This window comes from Dendronephthya gigantea, unplaced genomic scaffold (assembly GCF_004324835.1).
Source record: "Dendronephthya gigantea isolate DGI-Jeju-01 unplaced genomic scaffold, DenGig_1.0 000020F, whole genome shotgun sequence".
NCBI lineage: Eukaryota > Metazoa > Cnidaria > Anthozoa > Malacalcyonacea > Nephtheidae > Dendronephthya > Dendronephthya gigantea.
This window is the reverse complement of record NW_021163030.1, coordinates 166,674-177,899: the sequence shown is the minus strand read 5'-3', so window position 1 is coordinate 177,899 and position 11,226 is coordinate 166,674. Positions and strand designations below refer to the sequence as shown.

At 36.1% G+C, this 11,226-nt stretch overlaps 1 long non-coding RNA gene across 2 annotated transcripts; it reads right to left on the bottom strand.

Annotated features, from left to right (window-relative positions):
- Positions 1-181: 181 nt before the first annotated feature.
- LOC114521578 lies at positions 182-10,417 on the bottom strand. Of its 2 annotated transcripts, none has more exons than XR_003686811.1 (4): positions 10,302-10,417; positions 1,932-2,199; positions 675-723; positions 182-554 (listed from the first exon to the last, which is right to left on the bottom strand). It is a non-coding gene; the product is annotated as an uncharacterized LOC114521578 (long non-coding RNA). The 2 variants fall into 2 exon arrangements; XR_003686810.1 differs by having other exon boundaries at positions 679-723.
- Between the last annotated feature and the right edge of the window lie 809 nt (positions 10,418-11,226).

The window sequence follows — 11,226 nt, the reverse complement described above, 5'->3', positions numbered from 1 at the left end:
TTTGATACAAAGTTATACGCTTCAAGCGGGGCGTTTATTAGATAATTTACAGTAAACACTTTCGAAAAAACGTGGTATTTTGAACCTGTTCGAAAAATAAGTGTAACTCCCCGTGGATGTTTCCATTTCCAAAAAAGACAAGAATTCTTTGTAATATATTTTATTATCAAAATCACCTTTTAATTATATAATCACGTAATAATATTTAATTTTATGCTCTTTATTTAAAAATTACTGTCTGATTTATTTTTATCTGTTCTGTCTTTAAATTATTCCTTTCTTAATTTCGTTCACCACAACATCGCCAAACTTGAATGTAAGCTTCGTTTCAGGAACCTTCTGTACTTCACCATGCTTATATTGACGCATTGCGCGACTCATTTTGTCGTAATTCATGTGTATGTTATTCTTTTCCATCCCCCAGCGCATCGCCAGACCAGCTGTGTCATACACACGAAACACAAACTCTCTTTTGTTTACCCAACGAATAAGTTGGTAATTTGGTGCTTCCAGCAAACGGTAAAGAAACTTCCATAAACTAACTTCGCGGTTTCCTGTGTAATAAATATTACATATTACCTATTGGTCTATATTACATGAGGTGAACAAATGCCTTTAGCTGATGGAAAAGTACATAAAATGCACACAGAAACAAGATAAAGTAGGAACTTTACCTACTTCTTGATGGCTTTTTAATATCTTTCTTACCACTGGTTGCCGCTCCTATAAATTCATAAACCAAAAACAAAAGAAATTCAGATTCTCCAAGTTGTTGAAGTCAGTTCAAACGCACCGAAAATCATAAAATTGCAGGGAAGTCGTCTCTTTAAAAACAAGGCAAAGAAAATAAAAACTTAAAAAACTGGGACAAGTTGTATAAAAGGCTAGTTTCATTTTAACTGTATAGTAGCTCAGTGGCAAGTGCACTACACCGGCATCTCAAAAGCGTAGGTTAGATTCCTGACAGAGGATCGATAGTTGACTAATTTTTCTGAACTGTTTCTGGCTTGAATTGAGTTGTGTATGACTCCACTCGAAATTAAGACCCTTTTAAAACCTTTATAAAATATCGAGTGAAGTGCCACAAAATCGTAATTGATATGCAAAATATAGTTAAGAGTTTTATACAACTGGCCTCTGGAAACAGCTCTTATGGCCCTATTATTTTACTTTAATCTACAAGTCATTACATACATGGAAAAGCTCAAAACAAATGCTATTAAGAAAAATTTTGGACAGTACAAAACAGAACTTTCCCTACTAGAAATGCATCAGTTATTCCGGCACATATGGATGACACTTCAATTAGTGCGAGGTAAATCCTCATTTGATCTTTATAATTTCTTTAGTCCCCTCTCCATACTTATAGACTCTTGTATCTAACACAAGTTTTCACCTCTAATTAACATTAAATTAAATTTGAAAAAGGTTGTATTTTACCCAAATTATATGCAAGCAAGCTTTACTGAGATGGTTGTGTTCGAAAACTGAATATTAAACATCACCACAAAATCACTACAAGGGCTGGCTTGTATACGGCACTTTGCTGTGCGGGGGTGTTTTGAGATTTGAAATAGCATGACCTTTTTCAATTCATACTATACAATATACAAACGGTCCAAATTATTTAACAGCCTGTTTTGTATTAGTTAATTGAGTTAGATGCACATGATATGTTACAACCCGTCAACAGTTTTAAAAAACAACCTTTACTAATTTAGCTGTAATTGTTTTCCAGAAACACTAAGTCGTATTAATGAGAAAGATATGAGCGAGGTTTAGATTTCAACTCCACTAATAGCTACCTCAGGCTGTTACCTCGCTGATAGCTATTCATATTTCGTACATGAATCATTCGCGAAACTAAGAGAAGGACTTGGGCAAGTCTATATCTCATAAGAATGTCGTTTAATGGCTGTAAGTGCACTTACCTTCACTAACGCTCCCTGAAAAGATGCCAGCTGGTATTCCCTCATCGCCACGTGTTGTGATCTCGTTAATAATTGGTGTAAACTGTAATTGTTGTTGTTGTGGTTGTTGTTGACCAGTGATACTTTCAGCATCATTCAATTGTTGGAGGAATGTTGGCGTCTCACTGCCCTCCACATACCTCACCAGTGAGATGCAACATTTTAAAAGTTGCTCATCAGTTGGCCAAGAAAACCTTTTTCCTCCAGTAAGATTTTTTGATGTGACAATCTATATTTGAAGTGACGAATTTCTCATACAACCATAAAGTCACGAACTGTCGGAATTGATAATAATCTAATCATCGGAACTAGCTAATCGATGTTTTTTGTTAGTACATAATACTCTTGTTTCTTAATAATTTTGTCGTTCATGTCTTTTCCCCCTAGTGGTGTGAAAACTGAAAAACCTAGTTTACATTCTATGACTACCGTGCAGTGTCTTGCATTTCATAGGCGGCATGTCGCCTTGGGCTTGGGTGATGTTGTGATTGCAACTGATACAATCTTCCTGCCTGAAACAATTAGTCCGCGAAAATAACGATGAATCCGGAATGTTTAGAATTTCACAGAATCCGTGATTAAATTGTTTGCAAGACTGTGTCACGACAGTCGGAAGTTTTAAACTGCGTGAGCCTTGACGAACAATGAAAGAAGAATTCCGCGTCGTGCGTAATATTCCGCCTACTGCGCCTAGTGTGTAAGCGCATTCATTGATCACACATGTTATAACTACCTTGTTTATAAGATGTTCATATTAAGAAGTTGATAGCAACGGAATGAGCCGTGTTTGACTTGAAATAAACCTATTTATACGCAAGCTAGGTTCCGCGGAACAATGCTAATGATATATGGTTTCAATGTGAAAAGAGTTGCGATTCTCTCTTACATCGTCAAACTGAAATCCCTTCTCCTCCAAAGGCGAATTTTTTCGCGCAAACTTATAAAAGTAGGTAGAATCCTATTTTTTACAGACCAACATTAGTCGAATTCGGGAAACTCATCTTAGACGGCAAGGTTAATTTACAAAAACTTCAGAAACTCATCGGATATACCGTCTAAATGCGAATTTAAGACGAGTTTCTCGTCCAGACGGGATTTTCGTCCAACTTACCCGTCTGTTTATACGGAAAAGTTAGACGGGAGAATTCGGATGAGAAACCCTTCTTTGACAGGATTTACATCAGACGAATTTCCTGTCTTCGATGAGTTTCCCGTCTAAGACGAGTTTTGCGTCTCTATTATGAATTCGGCTGTTACTGGTTTCCGCTTTCGCTTTGCGTCGCGCGAGCAGATTTGCCTGGTGAAGAACGGGCTTAAATCTCTGCGACGTATTAAAGGAGTTTCATTGAAGGGCAAATTATACAGCAGACACTGCATTAACTGTATTATTCTTGTAATTTACATGGCGAAAAACAATATGTTATTTGTTCGTGTATCTACACAAGGTATATATAGGCTATGATGCATATATTTATTTTTGTTATTTTTGTTTTGTCTCTGTTCTTCAGAAGAAATATACCAATATACGCGGGGTACCTATCAACTAATACTATTAACACAAATTAAAAAAAAACATTGTTAGAGTAATTAAATTCCATAAAAAAATTTTCCTTGTGAAATCCTGATTATATTATGTATCGTAATACACTTCCTCGAGCAGCCGCGTCGTTGTTCGTCATGATGAATTAAATACCATGCAGTCATCAGTTGACAACGGTATAAGCTACAGTTAAGATCGTCTTTCAAACTGATCATATTGTGAAAACCGCATGTTAGCTCTAGCTGTTTTTTTTAGAAATTAGAACAATATTATTGCTGATGCTGATAAGATATTGAGATATTACAGTGACAGCGTGCAAATGAATATGTGCGATTGATTTTTTCAATCTATTTTATCCAAGAACATTTAGTAACATATTTATGCGAGCTGGTTTTTTAGTTAAGATACTGTAGATGCAAGGTTAAGACCTATATTAACATGCACTAAGGAACGCAAAAGTGTGTATATACCTTTGTAAATGTACCTTCGTTTCGTCTATCTTGCACCTCATTATGACCTTATAGCATGGAATGGGGTAGTAATATGAATATATATTTGTGAAGTGTGTATACTCGGAAGTTAGATGTGTAAGTGTGAAACATACTGTGTTACCCAACACACAATTTTATCCCCGTTACACTCACGGCTTTCAAATTTCACATTATTTTTGCAAGAAAGTTATCTTAAATGCTGAGTAGGATTTAAAATACATTGATATTAAATCGATAGATAACCTGGGCCCTGGCTGTTCATCATTCCACAGAAATCAGGTGTAATATAATACAAACCTCTTAAGTTAGCGTAGCCGTAGATCGCAAATAACGTGTGAGATTAGCTTGTTGGCAATGTTGCTATGCGATCTATTCATTTTTCATTTTAGTTTTTTAATGGGATAATATAAAAAAAGCATACCAAGATATTTTCCAAAGAATCTCACTTTGTTCTCAAAGCACAAAAAAGTTTAGTTCCCGGGAATTTTGAATAGCGTTTAATTGTATTCAAGGAGCATATAACTGTCGAATTTCTACGTAAAATAGAATGACTTGATGGAAACTTGATATTGACTACAGTAATTCGTTGCTATGCGAAATCCGACATATCAGTATGCAAACTGAATTACAACAAATTACGACTTGTGAATTACGACGAATTATCTGCTGTATTAAAACTGGTTTTAATTTTCACACCGGTTTCGGTCCCCCTGTGCCTTTGGCTTCGGACCTTTGGTCTATATATGTTATCATACGGCTGCAAGAAGTTACGTTCAAGTGAGATATTGTTTTTCACACGAGAACAAAATTTCATATCTTCTCGTAACCGGTTTAATGTTCTGTTTAATATTCGGGCTTAAATTCAGAATGACAAAAATACACACTAAGACGACAAGTAAATAAACCGCAAAAGACCATTATAAAAGCGAATATTTTTTAATTATAGCCTAAACATGAAAGTAGAATAAGTTTTGCCTATCTAAAGATGACTTTTAAGTGTTTTCGTTTGTATTTCCAAAGTTAATATATATACGAAAGGCCATTCGCATTTTGACAACAACAACAATGAAAATAGCGGGAAATTTTTGAAACTTGTTATGTCAAACCCAGTGGCCACTTCTAAATTAAATGTGACATACGGAAAATACGCGCACCGTACCCCGGATGTTGTAGCGTATGAGTTTTACGAGTGTTTTACTGAGTTCTCAATAAACTATCCCCATCCAAATAATAACACTTGATATATAACACAATTGACATGCTTTTATGCTCCTGTGGTCAAAGTGTGGGCAACGCCTTGTGACTGATTGGCTATCTCTGTCACTACTCACTAACTATAGTAATGACTAATGGGTTTGAGTTTTGCCTTGGTTTTCGTAGCTATGTCTCAATAGAGACTTTGAATGACATATTTTGCACAAGTACAGGGATCAGTTATATTCAGTTCTATTAAAACGTTTATGATTTTACATACCAGTAAATGGTACATGCAGGTCAATCTTATGACCCGATAACGTCACCACGATTACACATGAATTTTGGATAAATTATTTTATTCATCCCATTTTCTCTGATTTTGCGTTTCTTTATAGTTTATGATCTTTTTTGTTATCGCTGACCCTCCAATGATACCATTGTACTTTATCACAGGAACAAGGAACTTAGACCGCTCACACGAGCTTTAGCTATTTCATTACAATAGTGTATTTACTCATATGAGGAGATGTTTTTCGTGGGATAATCACTGCATATAATACTAGAAATACATGCCTGCAGAACCTCTCGCTGTTTCCAACCAAAGAAATAATATCCTGGACTAGCCACTCCTAGATTGGCTATAACTATTATGAAATGAATCAATGACAATGCATCGATAACCAATATTTCTTTCAATAGTGTCAGGGTAGAAAATATAGTCATAACATTGAAGTTAACGTCACCCATTTCTGCAGGCGTTTTATACACCCTGCCAGCTAGCTTAACCTCGAGCTTAACTGTTAAAATTTCAAACTTTGATGCTTCAGAAAAACATCAAAACAGTACAAAATATTCAAGTACAGAACGTCACACTTTTCGACATGATTTTGAAGCGACAGTTTCTATTAAAATTTAAATTTACGCCTTCAAAAGCCCTTTGAAAGTTAAAGCGATGGTGTAAAAGCCTTTCATAGTCAATTATGTCTTTAGAAAACGACGTATCAAGGGATTCGAGCCATTGGCGTTAATCGAACGGTAATTAAGGGGGACCATAAGCCTGGCTAATTTGTTTTGAAAACAATTTCATTTGCAATAGAAATCAGCTTGTCATAACAGAATATATGAATATGGTCCCCTTCAATTAACGTTCGATTGACGCTCATGTATCAAGTTCATGTATCTCTTGGAGGCAGGTATATTGCAAAAACCTGCATCCTTTCTAAAGGCAAACACAGAATAAACAACTATACTATAGACACGTACCGGTTTAAAACATTTCATAGCTTTATACAGATTGAAAATCGTTTCTTTTTCGCTGTTCAGTCTTGAAGAGCAACCTTTTTTGTTTTTGACAAATGTTTCCTGACGATTTTCATTGGATCTGTTATTATTGTTCCCATTTCATTTGGTGTACTGTTCATAAAACAGTTTTATGAAAAAGTTTGCAAATTAGCAGTTAAATTTCTGACGTTATTGTTGAAATATAAATTTTTGTTTCAGCCAATCAGTAGGTTGCTGATTAACAGTTTCCCTCGTTTAAATTTCGCGCATGCGCATCAACTAACAAATGTTACAAAACCACCCCATGGCATGCATAGAATTTGCACAACATTGGATTCCGCTATGCTCCCTGTGTAATTCCTAATCTCCAAACGGAATTAGTACCCTCGCGCGGGCGTTTAGCGCGATTATTGGTGTGTTATTGGCCATATACTTGACTACAAAACAAATGAGTTCAATTTCCTACTTCATCACGCGCCAGCTCTTTTTTCCGCCGGTCGAAAGAGGACAAGTGTCACGAACGAGAATTTTAGTTAGCCTTTAAGTTTTTTAACATCGCATGGAAGAGCAAGATTTTGAATTCAATATATGGTACTGTCGTTGCAAGGGAAGTATTGATACAATATTGCACCAATTCCTTTGATCAATTCATTTGATAGAAAATTGATCAACTTCCTGTTACGCCTAGGTGAGCCAATTAAATTTCGTTTCAGAACCGATTAACCAATAGGAAACACACTGGAAGTAAATACAAATTTGAATTCACATGAATTGATCGACTTGAGGAATTGAATTAATGCGATATTTTATCAACACTTCCATTTCAACGGCAGTAAAAGTGCTCTTAAAAGTGATTTCAAGATAATTGTCATCGCCAGAATGTCATACCAGCAAATTTTCCTATGTAGGACAGTCATCCCCAGGTTGTCCAGTTGGAAAATATATACATATACAAATATACACATAGTACTAGTATATATCAGTCACGTGGGAATAGACAACTTTTGCGCAAACCCTTCGTCACTACTGCATGGCTTCGCTTTTGCTCCACCCGTCGTGCTATACACCCTAAAATTTAGTCGCATAATATACTCTAATATAACCATAATACACCCTAAAATTTAGTCGCATAATATACTCTAATATAACCATAATATACCCTAAAATTTAGTCGCATAATATACCCATAATATACCCATAATATACCCTAAAATTTAATCGCTCAAATTGAGATACTAAACGTGGGTGTCTAAATGCTATTTATAAGAATTAGTGAAAAAAATTTCAGAAAAGAAAATCAGTTGAAGTCTGTTCAGGAATCTCTTGGAGGCAGGTATATTGTTTAGTCCAAATGATTTAATCTACTTTCAGAAGAAAAGTGCACCGCAGTATACTTCAAGACTCTTTTTCATACTTCAAAATCATCTCACGCATAATGATAATAATAATTATAAAAAGAGGGTAATTAATAAGTTATCTGGGAGAATCGGAGATGTTGAGAAGGTCGCCCCTTTACCTTTATATAGATGATTTGATACTGATAATGACACATGTCGGATGATTGCAATTAACATTACAAGCAATGCTTTCCTTGTAAACTTATATTTCAACATTTGTTTGTTTTCTCTCTTATCACTTTATTTCTTATCAAACGGCTACACCTGTCTTGTCAGACGGCTAGGCTTTAAAACTGAGAATCATTGAACGATGAATCAAGAACGGCGAACCGGGAAAGAGAATCTCCGGAATCTTTAAAACCCGGAATGAGAACCCCCGGAATCTTTAAAACCCGGAATGAGAAACGTGTAAAAAGAAGGAGTGATAAAATCTGGTTAAATCTGCTGCTCAAATCTGGTTAAGCTCCCCCCCTGGTCTAAATGTGGTATGATTAAAATCAGAAGGGGCTGTCTATGTGCACCCAACTGGCTCTCGTGGAGAAAATGTATCAATTAAATCTGGTTACACACTGGTAGCACCCACGGACCCTACCCTTCATTTAACAGTTTAATCACAGAAGATGTGATGCGCCTGACAAATGAGCGCAAAAGATAGTTCACTTTGTAACGTTTTTCACGGATGTGGATACCACATTCCTTTCATATTGATTATTAAATGACTTCTGTCATGTCACTTGTCCTGTATTCCGATGTGCATGTGCTTTGTTAGACAGCGTGGACTACCTCCTCCACAGGCATTACCCGAATTTCTAGTGCTGCCCGCGCCGATCGCTCCCTAGAGAAAGGCTCCCTAGAGAAAGGCTCCCTAGAGAAAGGTTTGTCCCTTCCCATCCCTGTCAGAAAAGGTCAGAAAGATGCATTTTTCATACCAACTACACACCAATTAACGCTTGAGGCTGAGTTCTACACGGCCAGCGGTTGAATTAAGCTAAACTAGGCAACGCGATAATGAACGCGAGTTATAATTGCTGCCTTTTTTTACCCATGTTTTTGCTTATTAAAAATTGACAGGCTATGATCCTCACCCCTCGTCCCAACAGTCCTACAGACAGAGAAGCCGCGAAATTATTAATATTTTTTCAAGATCGAATTTACGCTTGGTGTGGGCCCGTCATAATCAAAATTGCACACATTTTAAAAGTTTAAAACAAGAATTGAAGTACATTAATTCGTCTTTCAACCAAGTTTTATTATCGGGCCACACGCCGAAAAGCAACAAGGGCCAGTCGAAAGATTCCCATTTGCGTCACCCACGCATGCAAGAGATACCCACGCATGTAAGAGATAGGCCTACCCACGCATGCAAGAGATGGGCTTACCCACGCATGCAAGAGATAGGCCTACCCACGCATGCAAGAGATGGGCTTACCCACGCATGCAAGAGATGGGCTTACCCACGCATGCAAGAGATGGGCTTACCCACGCATGCAAGAGATACCCACGCATGTAATATTGATAACTAACTCGCCGACGGCAAGTTTTGTGTAGAATGTGAATGATGTGATCATGGTCTTTGTTAGCCTCTTTGTCCAAACACTTTTATTTTGAAAGCCACTTGAAGATAAAACCAAGACTAAATTTTTATCTCACCCTATAAGGATTGAGTTTAACACCGAATATATACGAGCAGCTGATAGGGATCTTACCTGGTACATTTATATTTTACGATCAACTTTATGGTTTTTGTCTTCATGATGTACACAAGTATTAATTACACAAATTATCACCCAAATATTATAATCCGTTAAATTAATAGTGTTGTGTTGATACGGTTGCATTCTTTCAGCGAGTATACTACAGTCTGTCAAGGTTCCTGTACAAACCGAAATTGACGTATACGTATGTTGTTTTCGCGTACGATTTAGAACCGCAATATGACAAATACTAGAAGCATATAACGTTTTATATATTAGTTATACATTTTTTGTGTATTCTGTGTACCCCGCTCGTGGAAATCTTATCATCAACCAAGGTATTTAGCGACGCACGCTAATCATGCATATTATTGTTAACAATCAATTGATGTAGATCAGAAGAAGATTTTATTTAAATATGCAAAACTGTCTTACTTCTTGACTAACAAGAAAGAAAGATTAATATTTTATATATCGCGAGCAAGTTAATCTAGATCTATTCTTATAAATGAATTTAATCAGTATGCAGATGTCGCATCACGAATAGACGAAATAAAGCGTAGAATTGTGCGCAAAATTACATACTTGTATAAATATGTAAAAATTGTTTCTGAGGAATATAAAGGTATTTTCATCCGGGTTGTATGGAATTTAAGTAGCTAAGTGGTGTACATTCCTATAAAGATCCTACGTACAGTATCTGAAAGTTGTATTATGATAATAAAGCTTACCTCATTGCATCAAAATGTGGCGTTCAATAGAGCCAAAGAAAAAAGGTTGGTTGTTTGTTTATGCAATCCACTACAATCCGCTTCGGAGACCAGATTTAACTCTGTACGAGCAGCTAAAGAATGTTTGTCTTTATAAATCTGTCCACAATTTGTTCTGCTCATGTGATCCTGTAATCAAATGGTTGCTAAGCGCAGACCAATGAAAAAGACTTTCACTGCGTCTCGTTTGTCTATGATTGGCGAACTCAAATACTATAACTACCCATCAGGTCATAACGGTCATTAACAAATTCAAACATGCAGAGTTCCAAATATGGATTACTGAAATACCTGGAAGTTGTTAATGAAATTATATATTATGAAGGTGCGTTTTTTCGGTGCATAATTTGCGACCGATTCCCGGCTATTCTTATGTGTGTCAAATTATATGTCACTTTTTCACTGCTTCCTGTAAACTAATACTTCCAGTGTTAATTAAATGAACTGCTAACAGAAACACTTTATTCACATGGTTAAAGTTCACAACAACAAGACTAAGGAGATCATCTTACTCACATTCATTAATTAAAATCAGAATTTCTCAAAAATATCTTTGTATTCGCCTTGTCTTCAACTAATTTGACAATGTACTTATTTGGTAAAATTACTATAGAAACCCTGGCAACCATTGACTATTCTTTTATGATTGTAGTAAAAATATGACCCTAGCATTGATTAAATACTAGTATATTGACTCAATGCTATCTGCAGATTATGCATGGTAGCTATCTGCTTGTCATATATAGAGAGATTACTCTATATCTTGTCGAGTGCGTACGACTTTCACGCACGAGTTGTGAAGTGTGAAAAATCGAACTGTTAATTTGTCGTTGAGAGTAAAAATGTTTTGAAATTTGAGAAATGTTTTCTGAATCTCGTATATTGC